Genomic DNA, 16,176 nt, shown 5'->3' with positions numbered 1-16,176 from the left:
TGACTGTGCCTTGTCGTTCGGTAACGCAGTGGCGTAAGTTGGCTCGGCGGGTCGTCGCGGCCGCTACCGGTTCGTCCACCGTACCTGGGTCGATACAAGGGGTGGACGTACGGATTTTGGTAGATTCCGGAGCGTCCGCGACCATTATTTCGGATGTAATATTCCATCTCTTGAACATCCCACCAGAGGCCGTGAGTCCGGCTTACGCTTCCTGCGTCGCCGCGAACGGGGGTAGCATGGGCATTGTGGGCCAGGTATACGCTACAATTGCTATCGGGGGAGTGTCGGCCTCGGGAATTGTGTTAATTTCAAGGTCTCTTGCGGTTCCTTGTTTTTTAGGGACCGATTTTCTGGCCAAAATGCCCATTCTAATTAGAATTAATGAGAACTGCATTCAATTACCGGAAGGCCGTAAAATTGCCTTTTTGCCGTCGCCCTGGGGGCGACCTGCTCCTGTCGCCCAGGTGCAGGCGTTGTCCGAAGTGTCTGTTGATATTCCACCTGGCTCACAGATTTTCATTCCTTTGCGTTATCGGAAGCCTGTACATGGTCGTCAAGGAGCGATTGGGGTTTTGTTGTCACCGTCCGCCACCATCACGGGTGGATCGGCACTGGTTGGGGCACAAACTATTGTTAGGCCAGACCAGCAGCCGTTTTTGCAGGTGCTTAACGCGAGTGCCGAAAGGGTGTGTGTACCGGCTGGTACCGTTGTGGCACATGCCACTACTGCGTTTACAGCTCATGATGATCTGTCCGGCCGGGGGGTTGTTGGGGGTGTTTCGGGACCCAGAGCTGTGGATGACCGCTGGATTGCTGAATTGTGTGGGGAGAATTCAGCTCTTTCCGGGGAACAGCGTTGTGCGATTCGTAAATTGTTATCGAGCTATTCTGATGTGTTTAGTTCCGATGATTTGGACTTAGGACGCACCTCGTTGCTTCACCATCATATTGACACAGGGGACGCTGCCCCTATTCGGTTGAACTTGCATCGGATGAGTCCGGCTGAGCGAGAGCATGTTCGAGGGGCAGTGGATGACATGTTGGCTGCGGACATAATATCTCCGTCTAACAGCCCATGGGGCGCACCTGTTGTTTTGGTCAAGAAAAAAGATGGCAAATTGCGATTTTGTGTAGACTTTCGTAAATTAAATAAGGTGTCGGTGGCAGATGCGTATCCCCTGCCGCATATGGACGACTCTCTCGATGCCTTGTCGGGGGCGAAGTTCTTTTCAATGCTAGATCTCTCTAGCATCGACGAGTCCTCGCGAGAAAAGACCGCTTTCCGTACGCCGCAGGGGTGTTTTCAATTTAACTGTCTTCCGATGGGGCTGAATGCGGCCCCTGCTACTTTTCAGAGGATGATGGAGTTGGTATCAACGGGGTTGCAGTGGGAGACATGTCTTATATATTTGGACGATATTATCGTTTTCAGCCGCACATTTGACGAGCATTTATCGCGGTTGGAGGCCGTGTTCACCAGGATGCGTTCTGCTAATTTGAAATTTAAGCCCAAGAAATGTCACCTGCTGCAACACTCCGTGCGTTATTTGGGGCACATCGTCAGTGCTGACGGGGTGGCCACGGATCCGGACAAAACTGCGTGCGTCCGTGACTGGCCAACCCCTGCCACGGTGGGGGATGTGCGTCGGTTTTTGGGGTTCGCCTCATATTATCGGAGGTTTGTTCCAAATTTTGCTACGATCGCGAGGCATTTGCATCTCCTGACGGGTAAAAGACACAAGTTTGCTTGGGGAACCCCAGAGGAGGCGGCGTTTCGAGGCCTACGCGATCTATTGGCTACGGCACCGACGTTGGATTATCCGGATTTTGCGCATCCCTTCATTCTGGATACGGACGCGAGTGACACGGGCATTGGGGCGGTGTTATCTCAGTCCAAAGATGGTGTAGAACGCGTGGTCGCGTATGGTAGCCGGGTTTTGTCTCCCGCTGAAACCCGCTACTGTGTCACTCGCAGGGAACTTTTGGCTATTGTTTTTTTTCTCCGCCAATTTCGACCGTATCTGTACGGTCGTTCGTTTATTGTTCGCACGGATCATGCGGCCTTGCAGTATGCTCTTAAAATGGACCAACTATCCGGCCAGCTGGCGCGATGGTTGGACACGCTGCAAGAATTTTCCTTCCGAATTCACCATTGGAAGGGAGTGCGTCACGCTAATGCGGACGCACTTTCCAGGCTGCCGCAGCGATCCCCTTGCGCATGTGCGTCGGGGACGCATAGGTGTGGCCCGATTCAGCACCCCCCTCCGCCTGTCGCGCTGGCAGTCGAAGTGCCGGAAGCTCCACTTGAGCCGGGGCCGGCTGATGCGGGATCGGCTGATGGGGGACCGGCTGATGGCATTCTACATCTCCCGAGGTCTGTGTGGATTCGGGAACAGATGTTGGATGATTCCTTGGTAACGTTACGTAAGCGGCCTGTCAAGGGGAGTGGGCGACTCTGTGCGGGCGGCGTGCCGGAAACCGCTCTCCGTGAGGGCTTGCTGATGTGGAGGGAAGGGATGCAGGAATGCTGGCGTCTGGTTGTACCGGCATCATTGCGGTACGAATTGATTAGGACTCTGCATTGTGACACGCTTTTACATCTGGGGGTGCAGAAGACGCTATTGACGCTGCAGCGAGACTACTATTGGCACGGCATGACGACGGATGTGTCCCGATTGTGCCCGCCGTAAGCCGCCTAAACATCCATATGTGCCGCCGATACAATCCATCCAGGTGTCTCGAGTTAATGAGTTGGTGGCGTTAGATATTTTGGGACCCTTTCCGCCATCCGCTAGGGGAAATAAATATTTGCTGGTAGGGGTGGAGTACCTCTCCCGCTGGCCGGTGGCCTGGCCTTTGCCTGACCAGTCAGCGGCGTCTATCATGGACGCCTTTCTTTTTGGGTTTGTTATGGACAAAGGGGCGCCGGAGAGGCTCCTTACAGACCAAGGCCGGAATTTTTCCTCCAAATTGTTGGGGGAGGTGTGTGCGGCGCTGGGTACAAAAAAAATACGGACATCTCCCTACCACCCACAAACGGATGGTATGGTGGAGCGGCTTAATCGGACCCTGTCCGCCATGTTGTGCCATACGGTTAGTGAAAAACAATCGGATTGGGATTTGCATATCCCTGGGGTGCTTTCAGCGTACCGGATGACGCCGCATGCGGCTACGGGATATTCGCCGTACGGTCGTGAAAACGTACCGCCGATTGATGAACAGTTGGGAACCGAGGCGAGGGGACCTGTCAAGCCTCTTCCTGATTACATTCAGGACACCGTTCGCCGAGTCACTGAGGCGCGGGTAGAGGCTCGCATGGCTACGGCCAAAGCCCAGGCTCGGAACGAGCGGTGTGCGCGACGTTCAAAAGGGGAATGCCCTTGGAAAACGGGGGACCTGGCCTGGCTCCATTGTCCACAGGTGCGGCCAGGTACCTCTCCTAAATTGCATAAGCCATGGCAAGGGCCGGTTCGCCTCATCGAGGTTCCCAACCCACAGTCGGCGCGTGTTCGGTTTGGTTCTCGGCGCTGGTTCGTCCATACATCTCGTTTGAAACCATACGTGGCCCCTCGACCGGATGCGTCATCTCCTGAGGTTGCCTTGCCGGGGTCTGTTGCTGCCGACTCGCCCTTGCCTGTGCCTGCTGACTTTGCTAGAGCGCCTGTCGTGCCTTTCACAGACGAGCCGGCCGTGACGCGGCAGGGGAAAGCAGACCCAGCTCGGGGTGCGCCTACCACGGCTGCGGAACCTTTGAGGCCCGCAGCCCTTCCTACCCTGCCGCGGACACGATCGCGGGACGCCTCTGATGCTGCGCCTTTGAAAATAGGGGACCGGGACGTTGCCAGGCCTCCAATAGCGACAGACGAACTTCAGCCTGTCGCTCTTAAAACCCTGCCACGTTCCCGCTCGGCGGGAGGGCCACCGACCGTCCGGGACGGCCCGGCGACACGCACCCGCTCGAAATCCCTCACATTTCGTAAATTGTTGTGTTGTGTTCTTGTTCTTTCCGTATATTATCGTGTGTTCTGTGTCCTTTTTCGTATTCGGTCGTGTTCGCTCGCATTGCTTATTGGAGTTGTGTTCAGCCAAGGTCGGCTGGATTTTCTCTACGGGGGAGGGTGGTGTAATGCGGGCGTAAACGACCTCCCGGAAGTGACGTCATGGGGGGAGGAGTTACGTCACGTGGGGGAGAGGGTAAGGGTCTATAAGGAGGGTAACCGGGAGCAGTCGGGAGTGATCGGGGACTGGGAAAAGTGAGAGGCCACGCAGGGCGAATGGTGAGAGAGAGTGGCGAGGTCGCCACACACCCGAGCCACGAGGATCGGCACCGTCGGCCAACGGTGACCGACCCCGGGGCAGGAGGAGCAGCGAGGAGGCTGCAGAGAGCAGCGGGTCTGCAAGGGAGGAGTCGGCAGCAGGGGTCTGCACGACGTGACAGCTGCGGGGCTGCTAGGAGGAAGTTTGGGCTACGTGAGCGACAGCAGCCTGGGGCTGCAGAGTGGAGAGTTTATAGGGGAGTACCGTGAGGAAAAGAGATCGAACCCAAATAAAGGACACAGGACAGAGAGAAGCGTCCGAGTCTTTTATTACATAAGTAATAAAAAAAAATATCTGAAAAGCAAATATATCTCCTTCATATACCAGTCCCTCTGCTTAAAAACATACGAAAGCATAATTTACACTTCCAGTCATTTACAAGGCCTTCTGGGAGTGCATAGTTTCACCGGCATTGGTTCAACACAAGTAAATTCTGGACCGGTTTTGACCTACAGTGTCTCATCAGCAGAATCAGGCTTGCTTGAACCAATTCTGCTGAACTGCGAGATGTTACAGGCATTGGCCCTTTCTTTACACCACAAAATTATACAACATATAACACAAAATAATCATTCGCATCATTGTGGAGTAACACAATACATACGCAGACAATACGTCTCCTTCATATATCTCTCCCTTCACATGAAACGAAAAGTGTTTTTACACTTCCAGTCAACCACAGGACCTGCTGGGAATGCATTATTTCAGCAGCAATTGGTTCAATACTGTACAAGCAAAAGTATGGACTGGTTTCGACATGCACTTCATGGGTCATTCATCCCCACATTGCAAAGAGCTTAAAAGAGGAAGGGAGGAGGGGGAGTGGTGAGTGGCCACAATATTTAAAGCATATTCTGTTTCTAGTTATATTTCAAAGTGTCTGCATGTGCTTGGTAAGATGCTCTGCAGCATGCTTTACAGCAAAGACGAAAAAAAACAACGGGTGTGGTTCTGAAGTGTAAATCAATCTGACTCCAGACTTTGAGTGTACAATAAACGCCAAGTTTGAGGCACAAAGGTTCAAACAAATAAAGATTACAGTTTAGCAAACACTCGAGGTGGCTGGGTGACTCAGGTGGGCTAACACGGTGTCAGCACCATTCCAGCGCCGTTACAGCCCTGGGTTTGAATCTAGACCAGATTCTCAAAATGAGTCAGTTTATCATGTTTATGGTCTCAGCCAGGTCACTAATTTCTGCAAAATGTGGCGTATTCCAGCTCTGAAAGTTCAATAATTTGATTTGATGGATATGCAATTAGTCCATGACCGAATAACCCCGTAAAAATCCGATCTCATCAGATCTCAGAAGTTAAGCAGTCATTGAATGAGTGACTGCCATACATAAACTAGGTGTTATAAGATGTGAGCGACACTGTAGACAGGGCAGCAAAGCATCAATTGTCGTACTGTACCTCTATGCTCATAGCCTTCACCAACCCACACTGACCAGTGTGGGGAAGTATGGTCAAATAACCCTAACGACCCTCGTGCCATAGGGAGGTCCTCTTTCAGCAGTGGATTGAGAAGTGGGCTGAACATGCGCATGCACATGTCATGCAACAAGCCTGCTTTGCAGGAAATATACATCTTACAAATTAGGCTAAAGAAACCCTTTGTGTTATTTCCTCACACAGCGTGGTGAGAATTCAGAATGTATGTTTTGTTTTACAACACAATTTCATGTATATAGCACAATCAGAATTACTGTAGTAGTAAGAAAAACTATAAAATAAGATACCAAGCGATTCCATAAGTGATGCCCTTTTTATTATTAGAGACATGCTCACATCATTACAGTACATTACTTCCCTGCTCCAGCCATGACAAAAATAGATAAAAAGTAAAACCTCAGGGGACCTTGGAAACTATAATGGAAACATTGCCGTTGATCTAAGGGTTCACTGATGCTACGTTTAAAAGACCACTGTTAGCAGCCCAGGAACGGTCCCAAGCCATTCGAGGATCAGCAGCACAGTGTGGGTCTATGTCCCCCAACACATAATGGTGAACACGTTTGCTGAAGATTGATGCTCGATAATGCATTCATAAAAAAAACAAAAACTGTATTGTAATGTGATAAAATTAAAGGGGCTCATACTTAGCCGGTAAGTGATGGAGTCACTGAGCATGCAGAGTCATGTGGAATGCTCAGCCATTATATATCGGCTTACATACATACGGTAATGTTAAAACAGCAAATGAATACAACGGAAATGTTTTCAAGCATTTATACATTGTTCAGCCACTGCAAATAAATGTCTTAAAGTGTCTGCATATGCATCACAAGATAAAATACAAATGCTCAACAAGAACATGTAAATAGATCTGACCACATAATTTAAGTGTGCCATAAAAGCCAAGTTTGAGGCACAAAGGTTTAGACGAATACAGATTAAGGTATACTAAACACAACGGTTGGCTGGGTGGCTTAGGGTCCTAATACTGTCAAAGCAGTGAGCCAGCACTGTTAAGATTCTGGGTTTGAATCAGACTCGGTTCTCAAATTCGTGAGTTGGTGTTCAGAGTCTGGTCACCATATATAGATAATTGTTGTAGTTACAGTTGAATATTAAGAATACGAATGATTTATTTACTTTGCTACGAGAGATACAATCCAATGCCACTTTTAAAATGTGTGGGAAGATGCATTTTTATCTCTTACACAAATACATACATACACAACATAAATTAAGTTCAGTAGTGTATGCTATACAGATGTGAATGTGTTAGTTGTGGGAACGTGTTCGTTCCAATGTGGGGAGATGGCCGTAGCAGACAAGTAGCAATTCATGTGCTACGGAACAAGTTGTCATCAGCTGAACACTACCATCTTTCACAGACCACCTACTTCAATACAAAATTGTTGCATCTTGACTTAAAGCTTCCGTGACTGCAGGAATTAATATTCTTTGGGTCTTTCGGTAAAGTCAGGTAGATAGGGTCAAAGAAAATCACAACAAATAACAAAAAACTACGACGTTTCGATCGCAACACAAGCGTTCGTCATCAGGAAGAAAAAATAAGGGAAAAGCTGCTGAGGCAGCTGCCTCAGAGGCAGCTGCCTCAGCAGCTCTCCCCCTCTTTTTTCTTTGAACCTATCTACCTGACTTTACCGAAAAACCCAAAGAATAAAAATTGTTGAAGTTTTTTATAAACACAGTTTTAATTTTAAACAAAAGGTTATTGGAGCATTCATGGGCCTCAAGGCTGGGTAATTAATTTAAAGTTGGAATTCACATGGGACATGCATATGCAACAGTTTTTATTTAATTATATGAAGTTGTGATGTTTGTTACTTACATCATGGGTGGGGAGGTGGTGGTGCAGCGGTCGGCGCACTGCGCTACGAACTCAGTAACCCGAGTTCAATTCCTTGCCATGGTGAAAATCAGTGGCGAATGATATCTGAAATAGTTTGAGGTCCGCCTTCGCAAACCTACACTGACAAGTGTGGTGAAGAATGGTCAAAAACCCCCCATGATTGACATCGCTCTGCAGGGAAATGACAAAGGGCTATACTTCGATTTAAAGCTTTCGTGACTGCAGGGATTCATCTTCTTGGTTCTTTCGGTAAAGTCACGTAGAAGGGAAATAACAAAATAATGAAAATAAAACATAATAAAATAATTCTCACGACGTTTCGGCCACAACGCAAGCAGCCGTCCTCAGGTGAAGAACAGGTCTGTTGGAAAGATAGCGTCTGAATGAACACCACCAGGTAAATTCCTCTTAATATGCAAATTATTTTGTCAAGGCGCTCTTCCCCCTCCAACCCAGCTTAAATATACGCTGCCAAGCCTGGTGGTGTTGCGATCGAAACGTCGTGATTTATTTATTTATTATTCTATCTTCGTGACTTTACTGAAAGACCCATAAAGTATGAATTCCTGCAGTCACGAAAGCTTTAAGTCAATGACAAAGGGCTGTACATACATTAGACATCCTACATGAATATACATTGTCAAGTAACTTGTGCCAGATATCTTAGATAAATAAGTTAGCTGAGCATGTTGTGTGTGACAATCTTTAAGTTGTTGAAGGTTTAGTAATTAAGCCAATTAATCTGTGGGCATTCCCAATAAACATGGCACATTGAGCCAATGGCTCCAACCATATGCGAACGTTGGCTCAAAGTGTAATGTTTACTGGGTTATTGCCATTTATTGGGTACGAGTATAAAGAGTGTTGAAACGTGTAGCATTTATGTATTCGTGTGTCCCAAGCTTCGCTTGCTAACTTGTTTATCAATCATTTTATGGCTACATTATTAAAGACTCCTGATTGGCTTGACGCTGCATGCCTGCCATTTAGTTTTGCATATTTCCTTCTAACATTGCATCACGAATGTACCACAGCATAATGGTTGAGTTACTTTGTATGCTCATTATGAGTGAAATACAGTACTAATTCAAGTTTCTGCCATATGAATGTGGAGCGTGGCCCCTGCAATGGGAATGTGGAATTTTCACCACTCGCTTAGACTTGCCAATGAAAACTGCATTCCAAATGAAGAAAAGAGCAACTTGCAATATGACTGCATATGTGGGCGAGTTTTGTTCACAATCCGGTAGTTATTATTCTTGTTTTTTTCTTTATTATTGCGTTTGTTTACCCAAGAAAACCTCACTGAGTTTCATCACTTTTTCAGGAGGATATTGTCAAGTTTTAGTTGTTATAGTAGAAGCGATGATTGCTATCCAATTGAGTAAACTGATTGTTGTGAAATCCTGACTGCAACACTTTGGATGTGACTGTCCATCCGTCCCTCTCTCCAGCCAGAATTGTTCTTCTTCTCTAAAATAGTATGATTTTAAGATGCATTATTAAAGAAAGACACAACACGTAGAAAACGCAATCGCTTTTGTTTTGTGGAAACATCATGGTATGTCCAAAGAGTCGAGGAAAAGAAAAGTTGCTGGTCAACAGCCACGTGACCTTAGGCCCCCCCCATTTCTCTATTGACACGACAGGGGCCCCTGGAAGGTCCTCCTCGTTCGAGTTGGTTTAATGGTTTCTGGGAGCATCTCTATGTTTGTCTATGGAGCCCAGCACGTGGAGGTTAAGTTGAAATCCTTCATGGCTGTGCACTAGGGACGTGTGGTCAGGGGAGGCAGGGGAGGCAGAGCCTCACCTGTCATACTCCAATTAAAATAGCTGTTACAAAAAGTAAAAAGAAAGAAGAATACAATTAAATAAACATTAAAAAATGTCCACTGATCTGTGCTATAAATGTCATTTATGTACGATTCTAATCATTTTTAGTCAAACTCGCCCAATTTGCGGAGCTCTGCTGCAAATACAAGAAGAGACGAGAGGCGAGGCAGCGACGAGCTCAGCCTCCCCTCTGAGTGCGCAACACCTCAGTAACTGGATGGAGCACGGGCAATAAGCGCGTGCCTGTTACTATCTCAGTATGTCACCAATGTAATATTTGTAGACCCCTTCCTTTCATGTCCTCGCCTTCCATAATCCAGGTAACTTATTTCACGTATGTGTGTAAAAAGATATTTAGGCTCGCTGGTCTCGTCATGAAACTGCAATGAAAAAGCACCAGGGGAGGCAGCTATCACATCTGCCTCACTGAGGGGGACGTGTCTAACACGCCCCCCTCAGTGAGACCACGCCCCCTCAGTGAGGCCACGCCCCCTCTGTGAGACCACGCCCCTCCGTGAGACCACGCCCCCTCCGTGAGGCCACGCCCCCCTCAGCGTGTGAATCTGGCTCTGACACTAGGCAGTGCCTTCCCAGCCATTGACCTTACCGCACGTCACTGCTGTGCACCATCTATCTTTCTTGGCGTTGGGATTTAGGAACAAAATCAGTCACCTTTTTTGTATTTACGCAACACATTTCTACATCTACCTTGAAATAGATTCATATTGTTTAGCTAATTTAATAAAAATGTCACACAATTGTTTCTTGGATTGCGTCTTTAAAAACTGCAGTACGTCCGATTGCACATTTAAAAACTTCCCTTACAGCATGGAAAATACTGCAATATTCTTTATTCTTATAACACGGTTTGTTAAAGCACTTGGACTGATTCAGCAGGAGCAGGATGTCATAGACGTTTTTTTCAGCAATGCCTACAGCAGAGAGAAAGTGGGCTTGGGCAGGACACATTGCGACAGGGGATGATAGCTGTTGGGTGAGAATAAATACTGAGTGGCACACAAAGGTAAAGTGCACAAAGAAGCATGGAGAGATGCACGCTAATTGGAATTGCATTGAGACGCAGAAAGAGGAATGTGGATTCGAGAACATATAGAGGATAAATACATCATGCTGACTGTTGAGAAGATACGATGGCTGATGGTTGGGAATAAACACATTCGTGCGGAGGGAGCTGGTAGGAACGTTGGGTTGCTCGGTCAATGGCCAGGGTCAACGGCGACGTGGTGTATTCCGCAAATATGCCCGACTGTGAGGGCGGGCACAAGCCGGCGTGAGTAGGCTAATCGTTGAGTTTTATAAGCGCACCACGAGGTGACCAGCCCCTCCCCACCCAGCCCCACCCCTCCCACCCCCCACCCAGCCCCACCCTCCCCACCTAGCCCCTCCCCACCCAGCCCCTCCCCACCCTCCCCTCCCCACCCAGCCCCTCCCTGCACGACGGACGGACAGACACAATAATCCCCTGTGGGCTGGTGTAACCAGGAGGTTCCTACCAGTATGACAGTGGATGCTAATGCAGTGCTTGAGAGGACGTCCACCACATATATGCATCTATGAAATATAGTCTTGGGCAGTTGCTGGGTGGATTGTTGCATCGTGGGACTGTGACGAGTGCCAACAAGTTGGGGTGGCCTTCATTCAGTAGTGATATAAAGGCTGCTAATAATGATGATGATGGAAATAAAAGGCAGAGCCACGCGTTTGAATGGTCCTTACGTGAGAATCGTACTGGTAATAACAGCCACTAAAATATGTTTCATGTCAAAAGAGTATTCCATTTGTGTCTAAAGCAACACAGTCAGTTTTACCCAATTATTTATTCTCAGAACCATTTCAGGCTTTGTGCTGTTTTGAAATAAACCAAAAACCCTTTACTTATGGTGGATTTGAGACAATTGACATTACCATTTGGCCATCATAAAATCATCCTACAAGTTTCTACAGTCACCTTCATTCTATACCTACACTAGTGTCCACACACGTCGTTGAGGTCGTTGCCCTCTAGTATTTTCATTTCACAAAAAATCTGAACTACGTCACCGCGGACAAGCAAGGCGTGCATTAAAAAGGGGCTAGTGATCGTGACACCATGGATACTATGAACGTAAGTTTGTACTTCCTTTGATTGGAAAACTTGTCTGCCAAAATAGGAACTTTTGTCGCCATAATAAACAGGATCTTCGAAGGTCAGAACATAGGCATATGAATATGTTTTTAACGGAAGCAGGATTCTAAATGTCTTGATTCATCAATGATCTGGTGGGGGTTATTTTTTTATGTGTTGACACATTTGCATGCCGCCTCTCGGTCCCTAGTGCCGGCTCTGAGCACAAGATACACACTATATCTTATTTATTTATTTCCCAATGCCTGGTAATTTCCACAGTGCTTCTTTGCAAATACTGAAGATTAAATTCCAAAACAAGGAAGTGCCTGTTCTTCACTCTTAGCCCTCCCCCGACTCTTAAACTGCCCTAATGCGCAACGAAAAACACATTTTTCTCAATAGGTTTAGTTGTTCTACTGCTCTGACCGTGTAAAGTGTGCTTCCGTTATGAATACTTCAACCATAATTAACTGGTACACTAATGTCCGTATGTGTCCGTGGGCGCACTTCAAACAGTGGCAATGCACGTGCAGTGCTTAGCAGCTGCGTGCCTGCAGTGATCCTTGGCAGCCCTGCTTCTATTTCCACCCATGAACAAAATGAGTATCTGAAATTATAATCTAAACCTCACACAATGTAGATTCAGCCTAATGTCATTCCAGAACGTGGTGGGTCAACATCAGAAAGGACGAGACAAAATAGTCAGGCACGGGGGATGGTCAAACGACGCATTCATGCCTGCCCCCACTCATATTCTAATGTGCGACGTAAGTTAGCAGTCTATTATCCTAAATGAGGATGGTCTTTCAAAAATATGTACATACATTTCCGGATTAAATAGCTTGCATATAAACCATGAGCTTTAACAAGATTAACCTGGTGGATGGTGATGTGGTTTAAGAGCATAACAATCATGAAGCTGGATGGATGGTTGATGACATTTACAAGCAGAGCTCTGTTCTGTCTCGGCATCTCCTATCATTCAGCTCATTGGCTCATTGGCTGAATGATCGGAGATTCTGACCATAATCCACCCAGGGGTGGAAATTCAAGAGTACAGTACAGTAATGATCCCACAACATGAGCTCTCACCATGAGAATGTGGAATGTCCACATCCCCATGCTTGCTGCTAATGGGAATGACCATGTTTTATGCTGATTTGACCAAAATTGTAGTTTGTTTAATCGGGTGAGAACTCACGACACCAGGATGGTCTCATTTGCCAGTGACCTGAAAAAAAATGATCAGATAAAAATTTTGGCTTTATTTTTTATTTAGCACATTTCTTGTGATCCGCAATTAATTGATCCCCTAACATTTTTTATCCAATGCAAATTCAGTTGTTTTCAATAAACCTTACTTAAAACACTAAGTTTTCCAGAATTAAATTGGAGTCACATGAAATCTGGACCACCATGTACAACAGTGATTCGATATTTTTAGGAAAGCTAGTTGTTTTAGTACGTACGCAGGTTAAGGCAATACAGTTATGAAATTCAAACTGTGAGGGCTTGAGCAGGATAAGTCGCCAGACGGGATAATGACTGGTCGTCGAAAATAGTGCAGGAGTACATCTTGGTTCTTTCGGTAAAGTCACATAGTAGGGAAGTAATAAAATAATAAAAATAAAACATAATAAAATAAGAATTATTTATTATGTTTTATTTTTATTATTTAATAAGAATTATTTATTATGTTTTATTTTTATTATTTTATTACTTCCCTTCTATGTGACTTTACCGAAAGAACCAAGAAGATGAATCCCTGCAGTCACGAAAGCTTTAAATCGAAATTTAGTGCAGGAGTAGCAGTCAATTAATTAGATAGCGTCCGAGATCACGCATCCAGAGGAGATGGAGCGGTGAAATATACACGCGTGCAGGTGATGTGTGGACCGTTGAATCGCTGGATCGCAGTAGAAAGAAAAGTATCTTGGGAGTGCTTTCATCAAGAAGTGGATTGACCACGGCTGACGATCAAGTTCTTTTTTATTGTTATTGAGTTTTTGGTTTGTATTTGGTAATACTTGATACCTTGGCAACATATACACTGTATAAGACATTGCCCTTGTAAACAGGATCATCGCTCACCTGCCTAACCGCCCAAACCGGGTTCGCAGGCGTGAGAAGGGGATTAATTGGGTGATTTATGGTGTTGCTTGTGACGTGTATTCCTCGTGTCCGCCACACCCCACAGTGGAATGCTCAAGGTCCCAGCGTGTCTGGTTAAACCGGTGAGCGAGACGGAACTGAGCCAACGATCTTTGCATTTTGAAAAACATTCTTACGTATTGCAATGGATTATTTGTTAAGTTTACAGCATCGTAGCCTACTCTGTATTGAGTTTAAACCCTCCTCAGTGGGGTAATGTCACCACCTTGCGGAAAACAAACGTCCCACTTTAGACTTAAAAGTGGGACGTTTAGACCTTTTCTTTCCACCTGAATAAGACGGCTTGTGTTGCGATCGAAACGTCGTGGGTTTTTTACTTTTAATTTTTTGTTTTCTATCTACGTGACTTTGCCGAAAGAACCAAGAATATAAACGTCCCATTGTTACTCTGCAGTGCAAATAAAGTGCGTTTTAAACTACAGGATAGCCAACACACATTGCAGGACGATTTATGAAGATGGATTTTTTTTAATACAACTGTGCAATCAAAGCATTGGCTCAGAAACTTTTGCTCCCAATGTAATTATATATCCTATCACCAATTTATGTCAATGTCGACACAATTACTGCATGTGATTGTTAATGCTGACACTGTGTGATTGGTTTTGAAATTACATGTCCCTTGTGGGAATATTTTCACATTTACATCTGGTGTCAATTACTTTTCCATGGTGTTTTATATTAAAATTGTATTATCGCGCGACTGTAAGCAAGTGTTTATGTGTCTCTCTCTCAAGAAAGCTTTCCCTTGATTCCATACTTGGGTATGATCCACTTATCTGCTGGGACTGGGCTTACCACCTGTGCTAATTTTCCTATGAATGTCTTATTTTGGGTAACTCTTTTGGAAAATCTATTTCTTCCCAGAACATAAAACAAATCCTGTTGTCAGTTGCACAATATGTAATATTACACGCAAGACAATGCATTTAAATTAAAATTTCCCTTCTATCAGTAGTGAGTTATTTGCTCCCATGTTATGTACCATTTCTTTGTAACTCAGAGATGGGAACCCTTTCTGGAACATCTTGTCACATGCACAAAACCGCATAAAATAAAAATATTATAAATAACGAGAAAACGCATCACAACAAAAACAATGTAGTGCAGGCTGTAAAACAAATATATATAAAAAAAACAACATACACAGATGTGCATTGCGTCATAAAACCATTCAGCCTTATACGTTATGCAAAAGCAATCGTTGAGATGAAATGCATTGTGATATTTTTGTTGATAATGGGCTGATGTAAAAATGGCCTCAATGCAGTTCTTCTGAACTAGTGGTTTCGCATACTCATTCGATTTATAAATGCAGCAGCCCGTGCAATTTCCCTCGTCACGTTCCTTGCGCCCTCTGCTGACGGCGCCATTCATTGTGAATAGGGGCCGGCCGCCTTCGTATCTGTGGTGAGAAGCAGCTGTTAGTTAATGGTCCAAGAAGGGCCATTGCCCATGACGTCGCCTATGATGTGTTTTATTCCTTTTTAAAACCACAGCGATATTGATGTCTGGCGAAAATATGCATTTCGGAAAATAAGATCTGCATTGAAAAATAAGACATTTATTCTTTGACGAGAATGAGAAAACTGCAGTGTGACATGTAAACACAACACAATAAACTAAACAACGGTATTTTTTTTATTTTACCAGGTAAGACCCATTTAGCTATGCAACTGCCCACAAATGATGACGAAGTGGATTATCGTGTGAATATTTCTAGCAGGTTAATTCCCTAAACACAAGGTTCTAAATGAGGAGGGAAACCCCGGAGAACCCGGAGAAAAATCCACGCAACCACGCACAGAGAGACCCGCAAACTCTAAATATACAGGGGTAAGGGTCGGGATCGAACCCACGGCCTCCTGTATACCAGGTGAGGTAGTTAACATCTCACCAGCAGGGCGCAAATCTAACTTCAAAGCAATAGAAACGTAAATGTATTACGGATAGTAGCAGGTACACGACAAGAAAACTAATAAGATTACTTGGATAAAGGCGAGTTATCATTCTTGGACATGTAATGAGAAAACAAAAAACAATATAAACATTGGACTAGGGAAATTATAGGCACAACATGAAGCCGGGTAAAAGAGCAACTTAAGTACATGAGTAAATTAACAACTCAGAATCATCCAAATATGTATTTATGCTGGAGGAATCCGATGAGCTATGAAGCTCGTTTTCACAGATACCCCGAATTGGATGCAACTGGGAGTATATCATTAATAAATATCTTTGACAGAGCCAGTTCCGGATTAAGCTAGTGCGGGGCCTTTAGCTTATGTTATAAAGGAGCCCTAAATAATAATAATAAAAACACAAATATTAAAACACATAAATGTTTTACTTGCAAAGTAAAGTAATTATGTTTTAAAATTTCCTATACAGCCAGATGATACGA

Source organism: Lampetra fluviatilis, chromosome 14, assembly GCF_964198595.1.
Source record: "Lampetra fluviatilis chromosome 14, kcLamFluv1.1, whole genome shotgun sequence".
Taxonomy (NCBI): Eukaryota; Metazoa; Chordata; class Hyperoartia; order Petromyzontiformes; family Petromyzontidae; genus Lampetra; species Lampetra fluviatilis.
This window is presented reverse-complemented; position numbering follows the sequence as displayed.